The following is a 13,932-nucleotide window of genomic DNA, read 5'->3' on the forward strand; positions in this document are numbered from 1 at the left end:
ACAGTTTCTTAGTTAGCATAAGCTGGTTATAAAAAGAATGTTAAAACTTATAGGCTATACTATAGTTCTGACCTGGGGTCCTTCATTCCCCCCTTTTTCTTTAACATGGATATAATCTTATATCCATCTGTTTTGTTCTTCAATTGAGTCCTTTTGGGACTCTACTTGTTTAAGTAGTTGGTATTGCTGAGTCAAGACCATAGTCTGAACAACAGACAGGCGATCTTTAATGAATTGTACTAACCTGTTTAAGACACAAGGACCAAAAGTTAGAGTTAATAACAGAATGATGAGAGGGCCCCTTATAGATGACAACAAAGTAGTAAGCCAAGGCGATCTGTTGAACCAGTTTTCGAACTATCCCTGCTGGGACTGAAAATCCCTTTTTCTTTGAGCAAGTCTTTCTCTGAGTTTATCCATAGTTTCTCTGACTACTCCAGTTTGATCTGCATAAAAGCAACATTCTTTTTTAAGGCGGTCAGGGGTGCCTGTGGAATGTCACATATATTACCAAGGGGAGTGGGTGGAGAGGAGGTGCAAGGCATCAGCCCCTTCTCCATCCTCAGCCAGCCTCCTGCTCCCTCATCATTCCCCCTGAACAATTTTGACTCTTAAATCTTTAAGGTGGTTGAAGGTGGAAGGTCTCATCTTCTGTAACTTCTTCCTGCTGAATAGGGGCATAGAGCTGTCCCTACCTACTGAGGTCAATATTGATCAGGGTAGGAATGTATAAGGGAGTTACGAAAGGTGGAGGCAGCTGAATCCAGCGCTGACAGTGAAGAGGCGTCCTCGCGCGCGACAAGGATCGTCTTTCGTGGTGAAGTCATTGCAGCAATGGAGTCTCGGCACCAAATAGAGAAACACTGAACAAAGCAACATATTAAGGTTAATAAGGCGATAAGAATGAAAAGCCCGAGAAGGAGATTTGGCCATAGTCCTCCTTCAAACCAGGAACTTAACCATTCACTGAGAGAGAGAGAAGGATCTTGTAGGGCCTTAATTTGGGTATTCATATATTTTATTAGTCCTGTGACATTTTTGTGATAGTCTGGGATGTACACACAACATTCTGTCTTGATAATTGCACATGTGCCACCCTGGGCTGCTGTCAGGACATCTAAGGCCATCCTTAGTATAGTGATAAGGAGGGTTTTGTAACTTAGACCCATATTTGATTGGGGAGTTATGGCTTGATAGCATCCCCTTTCCTTCCAAATAGCTCCCTGGGCATGTAGTACCAGAAAGGCATATTTGGAGTCAGTATAAATGTTAATTCTTAGGCTTTGACAATTTGGCTACTAAGACAAATCTGGATCTGATGTGACATCATTACAGTCAGGGACTGTCCCATAGTGAGCTTTGAGGCTCCTTTTATGAGGGCTGTTCTATGCTTAGCTAAAGCATCTGTTTGTAATCGCACCTCAACAGAGGTGGCCTCTAGGATAAATATGACTAAGGGATGAAACCAATAAGACGACCTTTGAGTGGTCCAGCCTTAACAATATCCTGATTACAGAGGATCACTGGCAGGTGAGAAAACTTGTCAAGAGATAAGGGGAGTCCCCCATGCATTATACAATCCACTCATAAACAAAGTGGGGTTATCCATTGTCTTCACAAGTCCATAGTTAATCCTATGGAGTGCGGTATGCTGGCTTTTAGGCAATTTCATTATTCCAGTTGTTTCATTATGTGTCGTGGGGTCTGCTAATATCCCCACAAAACAGTAAGGTCAACTAAAGAAGCTATTGTACAACTTCTCTGAAGTTTATTTTAAATTGTTTAGCTTAGGTAAACATTTAAAGACAATTAAATTTAGAATTTAACATCCATAAAGGTGTGTTACTAAAACAATTTTTCTCTCTAAAATAACCCTCATTTACAGAGATAGCCAAATCAGGACTAATTCACTTGTGAAACAAGTCCAGTTTTGACAAACTTGGCCCATTATTTACATAAGCTCAGCAAGAACAGTGAGCGTGATCAATAGATCTTTTAGCATCTGCTTTGCTGGAACTTTTTATAAGGAATCTCTAGGTTGAACTTTTAGTAGCCTCTCCAAGCCAGAAGCCAAGCCCTGTACTTGCCATCAGGCATGCCTGCAATACCTGTTGATTTGGGCGAGTTCCTCTTCTGAGTTTCCGCACCTACCAAAGAGTGACATTCTTTACTCACCTGGTGAGGCTGCCGGGAACTCTGTAAGCAAGGTATCAGGCCAACAGTCAGTCCCAAGGGGCTTTATGGCTCCAGGTTTCATAAAGTCAACCTTAGTTCCTTTAAACTGTTTGGTCATATCTGAGTCTTTTCAAATATGACATCCCAGTCAAAGCCTTGGTAAAATAACCAGTTCTCAATGGTGTCCTGTTAAAGGAGAACAGATTCTTATTGAACTTATGCAAATGACTGATTGCCATGGAAGAATGAATACTTACTGAGACCTTTTGGTTTCAGAGGGTTCAGATAGAGAGAAAATTTGAATGCCTTGAGCACTTTTACATCTCTGTAAGTTACAGATAACTTAAGAAAAAGTATCCCTAGTCTGGAAGAGCAAACATTAGAGAACTAGCAATGTCTAAAACAAGACAAAACATTAAGAGACACAACACTATAATTTTTTTAGTTCATTTAGTTCCATATTATTAAATCTGGTGAATGCGGCTTTAGTCAGTTTTGGAAATTCTTACCCATTTCAGTTTTAGGATTTTCAAGTATATCAAATATCTGTATTTGTCCTGAAAGTCCTTTATAGGAATCTCCTTGAAGATAAAACTCATTTTATAAGAGAATTAAAACAATTATAAATGACAAAAACTCAGAATGGATATGGTTAGAGCTAAAGAGACATGGGAGTTTACAATTTAGCTGCAAGAAAATCAGGTTACAATTTCTGTGACATATAACATTCTCATAATTACAATATCAAGCGATGATCTCTCAAAACATTAAAACTTTAGGAAATGCATAGAATCTCTAGAATAGTTATAGCATTTTCCCAAACGTAACCCAAGGTTTATCATTGGTTTAAATCTTGTCAACAATTGCTAAAACCTTAGAAAGTTTAAAAACACATGCCTAAATATAATTAGGGATGTTAAACACCTGATAAAACAAAATATAGGAACTGAATTTTCCAGGCAGGCAAAGAGAAAACCATTTACACTTTTTAACAGATCAATTAGCTAAGAAAACTTTGCCCCTTTTAAACAGAAAGAAAACCAGCTTTTTATACCAGTGTCTTTCCCTTTTTTTTATTTTACTTCTAAGTGTGCAGTCTTAAGATAGGAGTTTTCTGGGTTTCCCTTCTATCATGAATGATGTCGCAGACAAGGGAGGGGTATCTTTCCCCTGCTGTCTTGTTCCCATCCCTCATGGGAATTTAGGATCGTCTTAGCTAAGGTCTGTCCGTATAAACCCCCGACCAGGCTACTCCGTGGAGTAGATGACCGTTATGCCATATGACGCCCCGCGAGACTCAAGGTGCAGCCCACTCAGACTCCGTAGCCGAAGTGGTGGAGCCATACAGACACATTCATACAGTCAGGCACTCTTCAGATTCAAACAGGTTGGATACTCTCCCCTTTGGGGCATCTCTGGCTAATGGGAGGTGATCAGTCTCCCCTTTCATTCTTTACAGATTAGAATGAGTTTCTATGGTTACAGGCAATGGAGGATGGTAACAGGGTGTTTTCGCAGTCCCTCAAGGTTGGGCTGTTTCCTTAATCTCTCAAGGCCAAATGGCCCTTATACTTGGAAGTATAATCTATGTGGAGGCAGGTCAGGAGAGTGCTAAATTACCTTGGAGGCTGTTTTTCTTTCTTTTTTAGTCTGTCCTGACCATATCTAAAATTTCTTTTGTGAAGATTTCCGTTCACAAACCTTTTATAACTTTCCTTTGCATTCAGGTTTTGTCCCAAGCCATTTCCTTCCAAACAACCATCTCATTTAGGACAAAATTACCTTCCTTAAATCTTTCTTACATATCTCCTACTTTCCTACATGCAGAGTTTCCTTTTATTTCCATCAGCCTTAGTTACACTAAGCAGAACTTTGTATTCTTAGAAACACCTTTAGTTATTAACCAATTGTGAACTGCTACAACAGAATTCTTCAGGTGGCAAATTTATGAAAGTTACTTCAGCAATTACCCATTAGAACTTTGAGACAGACAATTAACCATCAGTTTAGTTATTTCTTTGCTAACAAATTTTAATAATATAAGCTTATTTGACCTTCAGTAACTTCGAAGTTTCACATTTACTGCTGATAACTTAAAAGACAGGTCTCATCTTAATTAAACCAACAGACTTAACTTAGTTCCAACACTGATTTACGTTCCACTTGGACCCACTCCACTTTGAATGTTTGCCTGAGACATGCGTGGGAAGATCTGGAGTGGGGAGGTGTTAGGTCCAGGTGATGAGGGAGCAGGAGGCTGGCTGAGGACAAAGCAAGAGCTGGCGCCTTGCACCCCCCCCCTTCCATCCGCTCCCCTCCATAGGTGTAGCATTCCTCAGGCACCCCTGACTGCCATAAAATGATAAATAGTTAACTTGCTAAGATCACAATTCTACAAGACAGGAGTCTCCCTTGGTTTGCAAATATCCTTGAGATTTACAAACAAAGAAGTTACCTTATCAATAGCCCAAATTCCAAAGACACAGAACTCAGTTTCTCAAGCCTAATGTCACCCTCCCCTCCTTAAAAACCGAAGGAGGCGGAGGTAGAAGGAAAAGCAAATAAAGTTAAATTTCTTCTAAACCTAAATCTCAATAACAAGGATGTTTGATGGCAGGAATGTAACATTCCACCAGGAGACTCTCAATTGTCTTTACTTAATAGTAACTAAGCCTTCAATATCCTGATAGTATTCTTTGCCCCAATAACCCTTTGTCCTCACCTACCCAACTCCTGCGTATATAACCAACCACCCCTCACAACCCGGGGCAGCCGTATCTCCGCCTGCCCACGGGCCCTGTCCCCGTGCTTTAATAAACCACCATTTTGCAACAATGACGTCTTAAGAATTCTTTCTTTAGTCGTCGGCTCCGAACCTCCTCACCCCACTGAACCTGACTTAGGTTCTGGGACTTCATCACAGGGGGTGTTGTTCTTGCTCCTTGACAGTGAAGAGAGAAGGAGCTGTGGTGCATGATCTAGAGGCCAGTCATGCAGGCTGCATACACGTTGGTACAGAAATAGGAGAAGAGGGAAACAGAAGAAACAAAGTGCTGCCAGGAGACAGAGAAAGGATTCCCAGTTTTGGAGCTCCTAAGCCCCAACAGAGGAGCAGACGCCATGCTTTCCCACCAGCAAGGGGGGAGGGGTTAAGCAGTCCAAGTCAGGCCAGAGAACACAGGGAAACTTCCCCGAAACAAAGAGAGTTTCGGCAGCTGCTTGGGAATATTCCTTATAGTCTCTGTCTCGAGTTAGACCAACCCCAGTTGGCTCCAGTTATAGCCATTAACATGGGAAGTGAGTGAGGGAGAAGTTCCCACATCTATCAGGAGAAACAGAAATAAGGTTAGAGTCCCCTTTGCTAGGGATGGCCCAGCGACCTGGGTTTACTAGAAGAAGGCTTAAACGTATTGTCCCATTTTAGATTCTGAATAAAGCAAGAAACAAATAGCCACAACACTGAACAAGACAAACAGACCGGTCACAAGACGTGCCTTGCGGCTTTGGCGCCAAACCGAAACCGATTCCGACGGTCGGGGGAAAGCAGAAGCTGTTCCCTCGGCCAAAAATTGAACGTATCCCTCGAATACGCTTGGAGCACCGAAAAATCGGGCTCCCCGAATCCCTGGGACGTCTCCCAGGGTGGCAGGGGAGAAGTCTGAGTCCGTCAACTCCTTCTCAAGCTGCCCCGAACCGAACACCGGTCTGTTACGCGTAATAGCACAATTCCGATACCGAACACTGAACGAGACACAAACAAGAAGCAGGCAGACAAGGCAGCAGACAAGACAACAGACAGAGACAATGGCCGGCCAGCTTACCTCCCGGTGGGACCGGTGGTCGTTGGGCTGGGGTCCACGGTGGATCTCGGTGGAACCTCCAAATGAAAGACCCTAGAGGACCCGCACCCAAGGACGCACTCACAGACCACTGGATGCAATAAGCAAGAGGATTTTATTCGGGCATGCTCGGACTCCCAGGGACACTTGACCAGGATGGGTCAGTGCCTGAGAGCCCCGATCTGTTTCAGGAATGCCTTAATATAGAATTTTACAGTCCATTACATCAGAGCCCTCACTTTTCTAGCCAGTAATTTCAAAGCATTACAGGAAGGCCTACACATAGGTAGCCAATCCTTTAAAACCAACCATACATTCTGGCCAGTCACCGTTCAGGTAGTGTACAGTAGAGGGTACGTGTTGAATTGCACGTTTCTAACCTTTATCTGTATATGTGCCGAACCGTACGTCTCCGGCCTTGGTACGGGAGGCAACCCTTATCAATTTTACTTAGTAGTAGGGGAAATTCTTAACAGGGGAAGGGTATAACTTTATTTGATTACACAGCGAACGAGGGTTTAAGCAATTTTTCATTTCTTAGCAAAGCATTAGAAGCATTATTATACAGAAGCCAGAAACAGCTGGGTTAAACACAGATTTTTGCTATTCGTTATCCTGTTATGCTGCTTGCTGACTCCCTTATCTATGGTCAGCTGGCCACAGTTTCTTAGTTAGCATAAGCTGGTTATAAAAAGAATGTTAAAACTTATAGGCTATACTATAGTTCTGACCTGGGGTCCTTCAATCCCAAATTTGTAAGAAGAAGGCAGAGGGAGATCTGACAGCAGAATAGACAGGAGGGTATGTGACAGCAGAAGAAAGATTGTAGAGATAGTCAGTCCAGGAATGCTGGCGGCCACCAGGAACCTTGGAAGCTAGGGACAGATTCTCCCCAGAACCTCTAGAAGGAACCAACCCTACCAATACCTTAACTTCAGCATCGTGAGACTCACTCTTGGACTCTAGAACTGTAAGTAAATACATGTGTCTTGTGTTAGCCATGACTTTAAGTTTAACCCCCCTGGCCCTCGAGAGGCTTCGGGAGAATATCCATCTCCTGGCTTGTAGAACTGCATTCCGTGCCTCGTGGCCCCCACCTCCATCTTCAAAGCCAGCCGTGTGGCATCTTCTCTCTCGGACTCTGCTTTGAGCTGCATTTCTGTCCCCTGGCCTTCGCTTCTGTGTCCCAGTCTCCCTTTGCTTCCCTCTTATAAGAATGCCTGGGGTGGGGGATGGGCACTAAGGAGGGCACATGCTGTAATGGCACTGGGTGTTATATGCGACTGATGAATCATTGACCATTATGCCTAAAACAAATGATGTTTAAAAATGGGATTTTTAAAAAAGTGTTTGGAGTTACATTCGGGGCCTACCAGGATCACCCAGGGTAATCTCCCCACCTCAGAATGCTCAATTTAATCCCATTGGCAAAATCCTTTTTGTCATCTAAAAATCAACATTTACAGGGGCGCCTGGGTGGCTCAGTGGGTTAAGCCGCTGCCTTCGGCTCAGGTCATGATCTCAGGGTCCTGGGATCGAGTCCCGCATCGGGCTCTCTGCTCAGCAGGGAGCCTGCTTCCTTCTCTCTCTCTCTCTCTGCCTGCCTCTCAGTGTACTTGTAATTTCTCTCTGTCAAATAAATAAATAAAATCTTTAAAAAAAAAAATCAACATTTACGGGTTCCGGGAATTAGGACCTGAGTATCTTTGGGGGGCATTTTTCCTAGCCTACCACAAACGGCAGTGCCCACAGAGTGGTCCCACTGCTCTTCCCTCCTTCTATTCAGGACTCTTTAAAATAAGGAAGGAGGAGTGCCTGGGTGGCTCAGTCGGTAAAGCATCTGCCTTCCGCTCAGGTCATGATCTTAAGGTCATGGTATCCAGCCCCACATCAGGCTCCCTGCTCAGCAGGAAGCCTGCTTCTCCCTCTCCCACTCTCCCTACTTGTGTTCCCTCTCTCGCTGTGTTGCCCTCTGTCAAATAAATAAATAAAATCTTTAACAACAACAAATCCGAGGTCACTCCTATTAGCCAGGAGAGAGGGATATTTGTACCTTCAGGGTTTGTACAATGACTGTTTGTTGTCTGCACTTAGAGAAAATTATGAAATACACTTGTTTGTTTGTTTTGTCTTACCTTATTAAGGCCAAAGAGTGACCGTGACTGTGGTTTGTGTTCTGAGAGATTGTTTCTGTCCCACAAGAGAAGAGCACCACCTGGCCAGGATCTCATTTTCCCTTTCTCAGTATACAAATGTTCTTAGAAATTCTTGCAAAGGACCATCCACTGTGGGGGTTAAGTCAATAGAAATGTATTCTCTCTCCATTCTGGAAGCTGGAAGTCTGGAATCACGGTGGGGACAGGGCCGTGGTCCCTCTGAAGGCTCCAGGGTAGGATCCCTCTTCGCCCCTTCCTGCCTCTGGTGGTTGCCAGCAAGCCCTGGCTCATGGCATCAGCACTGCCCTCCCTGATTCTGTCTTCACGTGGTGTGTCTCCCCACATGTCTGTCTCTGTGTTTCTTTCTTTTTAAAATTTTTGTTTATTTATTTGAGAGAGAGCATGAGAAGGGAGAGGGTCAGAGGGAGAAGCAGACTCCTCATGGAGCTGGGAGCCTGATGTTGGGACTCAATCCTGGGACTCCAGGATCTTGGCCTGAGCTGAAGGCAGTCGCTTAACCAACTGAGCCACCCAGGTGCCCCTCTGTGTTTCTTTTTCTTGTTGTAAATACACCAGTCCTATTGGAGGCATCATGCACCCTACCACGGTAGGACCTCATCTGAACCAGTTACATCTGTGATGACTCTGTTTCCAAATAACTCACATTCTGAGGTTCTGGGGAGGACGTGGATGGAGGGGAGCGGGGTGGGGGGACCAGGATGCTAGGTCGGATGGCCATGGGGAGCTCCATGTGAAGTCATGGTTGAACATTAAGGGCAAGACCAAGGAGCAGCAGATGCAGAAGATAGGGCCCTAGGGGTACCTGTTCCTGTAAGTAGCTGGTTTATTCTGGCCTTGTTAGATCCCTTTTCTTGAGGGAGGGTTGATGCCGTGCCCAACCTTGCTTCAGAGTTCATCACAATTCTGTACGGAGAAGGCAGGGCATCTCCATGACTGCTGCTGGCCAGTTCACTTCACTTTTCCTCTGCGTTTTTTGGGGTTTTTGTTTTAGATTTTATTTATTTGACAGAGAGCACAAGCAGGGGGAGCAGCAGAGGGAGAAAGAGAAGCAGGCTCCCCGCTGACCAGGGAGCCCAACATGGGCCTCAATCCTAGGACCTGGAGTCATCACCCCAGCCCAAGGCAGATGCTTAACCTACTGAACCACCCAGGCACCCCTCTTCTGCGTTCTTATTACAAGTAGGATTAGGTCATTATATGAAAGGGATTTGTTCTCCTGCTGAGCTATTCCCCTGACCCACACACAGCATCTCGCTCTGGTTCCACACTTGACTCCACTACTAGCCCCCTTGGGGCTGGGCCCTGGTCCCACCTGGGGGATTTCATTCTGCCTGGCCTCCACCATGCAAAGGGAGCTGGGTTTTTACCCCTGCAAGTGTAATGCAGAGAAAAAGTCTCGGGGCTGGGAACCAGAATCACTGAACCCAACTCAGAGATCCTCCTAGAGCTCAGAAATGTGACTTTGGCAATTCATTACCTTCTCTGGTCCTCAGTTTCTCTTACAAATGGGAATTTATAACAGTTGGTTTACAAACATACAAAGCCCCTTCTAAATGTTTTACAGATATTAACTTCTTTCATGCCCGTGACAACACTGTGCCATTGGCACTACTTTTCCCATTTTACAGTAGAGAAGACTGAGGCACAGAGAGGCTAAACAAGCTGCCCAAGGTCACACAGCCATCTGGGGGCAGGATGGGCTGTTCCTGGCTGCTCCACTTGTCTCTAAGCTCTAGATGGGGAGGAGCCCTTGTACTGGCGGGGTCGTGGCTATGGGTTCTCATCCGTCTTCCCCTCCAGGATGCAAACTCTGGGAGCGGTGACTGTCCAACGCACACTGCAGAATGAACGGAGGTATGAGGCTCAGGAAGGCCGCATCCCTTCCTGACGGTTCAAGCCCTCCCTTCCTGACGGTCCAAGCCCTCCCACCGTGCTCTGCTCCGGGAGCTGGATTCCTGACGACTGGGGGTTTGGACCGTCGGACTAAGCAGAACCCACTCTTGGCGGTACACGAGCGCCACCTGGCGGCCGAGTCCCGCCAGCACCGCGCCACCCGGAGACCGGGAAGGTTTGCTCTGAGGGAAGTGGGATCGCGTCTGAGAGGGAGATGCTCTCAGGAGTGCTCCAGGCAGGCGTCTGGAAATCAGTGCGAGGCTCTCCCTGTGGCTTCCAGACTTTTCTAACCATGATGCATAGTAAGAAATCATATCACATTAACACCATTTCAGGAAATACCACCGTGTACAGCATATTTTTACTCTCTTCCTGTCTGTAAAGGATGATTAGAATCTTTTCCATCAATGCCAGGACGCTACGATGGGTACCCTGCTGTTTCATTTTTTCCCCCGGCTCACAAATAAAGTTTATGATGGAACAGAGGTTAGCGCCCAGGCTAGACTGTGATCCTGCTCCGTGTTTGCTGCCTCAAAGGTCTCGTGCTCACCATCCCTGCCTTCCAGGTAAGGAACCTGGGGTCAGAGAGGCAAAGACACCTGTTCAAGGGCGCCTGGGTGGCTCAGTTGGTTAAGCCACTGCCTTCAGCTCACAATCCCAGAGTCCTGGGATCGAGTCCCATATCGGGCTTCCCCTGCTTTGCAGGGAGCCTGCTTCTTCCTCTCCCTTGGCCTCTCCCCCTGCTTGTGCTCTCTCTCTTTGTCAAATAAATAAAATCTGTAAAAAGTAAAGAAAAAAAAAAGACACCTGTTCAAGGCCACCCAGCTCGGCTTTGCAGTGCCATGATCTCAGGGTCCTGGGATCGAGCCCTGCATCAGGCTCTCTGCTCAGCGGAGAGCCTGCTTCCCCCTCTCTCTCTCTCTCTCTCTGCCTGCCTCTCTGCCTACTTGTGGTCTCTGTCAAATAAATAAAATCTTAAAAAAAAAATAAAATGGTCAATCTTATACTATGTGAATTCACTTTTGTCAAACAAAATTCAGACTTGGTAAGGAGAGACTTTATTAGGATTACGGAGAGGTAGAGGAGGGCTCAGGCTGAGGCTGGACCGAAGTTCCAGATTCCAGGGAGTAGGGGGAGCAACTCAACCTAGACCTGGTTAACAAGCTTTTTGTTCTGATGGATCTGCCCCCACCCTCTTTTGGGGGGGCAGGTAATTTGAAGTGTTTGTGTGTGGACCTGTCTTGGGTAAACCATGGGGTCATCCATGGGTCACCTCGGAGTCATGAGGAAGGGTGCTTCTCCCAGTTCCTGAAATGGAAACGTCTGGGAGGATTCTTTAATGGTTGCTGTTTTCCAGATGCGCAAGGTGACAGTATTGTCACAAGTGAAGATGTTTTGTTGCTAGGTGGAAAAAGGAAAACCTGCCTCAGAGAAGCTCTAAAGACCCGTCAGTGTCCATGTGGCATTTCAGCCCCAATTCACAATACTTGGGTGGCCCAAAATATCAAGATTTGAATTTAAGGGGAAATAAGTCCCAATATAGCACTTCTTAAACTTTTTTGGTCTCAGGACCCCTTTACACTGTTAAATAAATACCAGCGACCCCAAAGAACTTTTGTTTGCACGGGTTGTACCTACCTATATTTACAATTTTAGCAATTAAAATTGCAAATCTTTTAAATCGCAGGAATTCATAAGCACGAAGTGCTTTGGCTGTTAGAGTAATATGTCATCACACATCATATAACCTCGGGAAAACTCCAGATTTGTAGGGGGAGAAGGCAGTGGCAAATAACATTTTAGTGTTACTATGAAAATAGTTTTAACCTAGCAAATCACCTGAAAAGGTCTTGGGGACCCCAAGGCCTCCAGACAAAACTGCTGCTCTAGAAGCCCCTACATTCCTAACCCTTGCTTGCTGAGCCTTCCGGTTTTATTCTACTGACCAGAGTCCCAAAAGTTGATTTTCCCCTTCATTTTATGGTAATAGGACCATCAAGGCTCTGGCTGAGAAAAATGGCCACCCATCTGGAGACTACATTTCCCAGGCTCCCTTGCAGGTAGGTGAGACCATGTGGCTACGTTGTCCTCCAAGGCAAGGCCCAGAAAAGATGTGGAAAACTCCCAGCTCAAGTCCTTAAAAGGAGGTGGCTTGCTCCCCCATATCTCCATCCCCATTCCTGCTTGCTGTAATAAGGTCGTGGTGGTGGTGACTTAGCTTCAACTGAGGTCAAGGAAGACACACCTTAGAATAATGGCTTCCAAGGTGTGGGCCCCAGACTAGCAGCTGCAGCATCCCCTGGGAGTTCGGGAGAAAGGCAAATTCTCAGGACCACCCAAGCTTTGCTGAATCAGATATGCTGGGGCTTGGGGCCTGGCAATCTATGTTTAAAAAAACCCTCCTGGGCACTCCGACACTCAGTTTTGAAGACCACTGAGCTGGGAGCTGGGGGAGTTAACAAGATAGAAGCACCAGGGTCCATGAATGACTTCAGACCAGCTTGGATAGTTACATGAGATCCATCTTCTGTCTTATTAAAGCCTGTTTTATTTAGTCATTGGTAAATCAAATCAATATCTTAATCAACAATATATTTAAATACACCCCCTCTGGGGCACCTGGGTGGCTCAGTGGGGTTAAGCCTCTGCCTTCAGCTCCAGTCATGATCTCAAGGTCCTGGGATCAAGCCCCACATCGGGCTCCCCATTCATCAGGAAGCCTGCTTCCCCCTCTCTCCTACTGCCTCTCTGCCTACTTGTGATCTCTGTCAAATAAAATCTTAAAAAAAAAAATACACCCCCTTTTTTTAAAAGATTTTTCAGTAGTCTCCACACCCAACATGGGGCTCAAACTCATAACCCCAAGATCAAGAATCGCATATTCCACTGACTGAACCGGCCAGGTGCCTTTGATACTTTTTTGAATTAAGAATTTGGGGGCGCCTGGGTGGTTCAGTGGGTTAAGCCTCTGCCTTCGGCTCAGGTCATGATCTCAGGGTCCTGGGGTCGAGACTCACATCAGGCTCCCTGCTCAGCGGGGAGCCTGCTTCCACCTCTCTCTCTCTGCCTGCCTCTCTGCCTACTTCTGATCTCTATTTGTCAAATAAATAAATAAAAATCTTTAAAAAAAAAAAAAGAATTTGGGGGGCAGGCACCTGGGTGGCTCGGTGGGTTAAAGCCTCTGCCTTCAGCTCAAGTCATGATCTCAGGGTCCTGGGATCAAGCCCCACATCTGGCTCTCTGCTCAGTGGGGAGCCTGCTTCCTCCTCTTTCTGCCTGCTTGTGATCTCTAATAAATAAATAAAATATTTTAAAAAGAAATTTTAGGGGGTGTCTGGCTGGCTCAATTAGAGCCCATGACTCTTGATCTCAGGCCTTAAGTTTGAGCCCCATGTTGGCTGCAGAAATTAAATAAAAACTGGGTGGCTCAGTTGGTTAAGTGACTGCCTTCAGCTCGAGTCAAGACTCCAGGGTCCTGGGATCGAGCCCGGCATCACCCAGGCTCCCTGCTCAGTGGAGAGCCTATTTCTCCTTCTCCTGCTGTGAAATAAATGAAATCTTAAAAAAAAAAAAAAATGAGGGGTACCTGGGTGGCTAGGTGGGTTCAGTGACTGACTTGATTTTGTCTCAGGTCATGATCCCTGGGGGGTGAGATGGAGCCTTGTGTAGGGGGGGTCCACACTCAGCATGGGGTCTGCTTGCTCCTCTCCCTCCCTCCCTCCCACCCTGCTTGAGCACACACACTCTCCCTCTCATATAAAATCAGTTTTGAGAACAAGGGCTAGAGAGAAAGAGTGGGGTGGGGGCAGAAGGAGAAGCAGACTCCCCACCAATCAGGGAGGCTGACG

The sequence above is a fragment of the Mustela lutreola genome, chromosome 16, assembly GCF_030435805.1.
Source record: "Mustela lutreola isolate mMusLut2 chromosome 16, mMusLut2.pri, whole genome shotgun sequence".
Classification (NCBI taxonomy): domain Eukaryota; kingdom Metazoa; phylum Chordata; class Mammalia; order Carnivora; family Mustelidae; genus Mustela; species Mustela lutreola.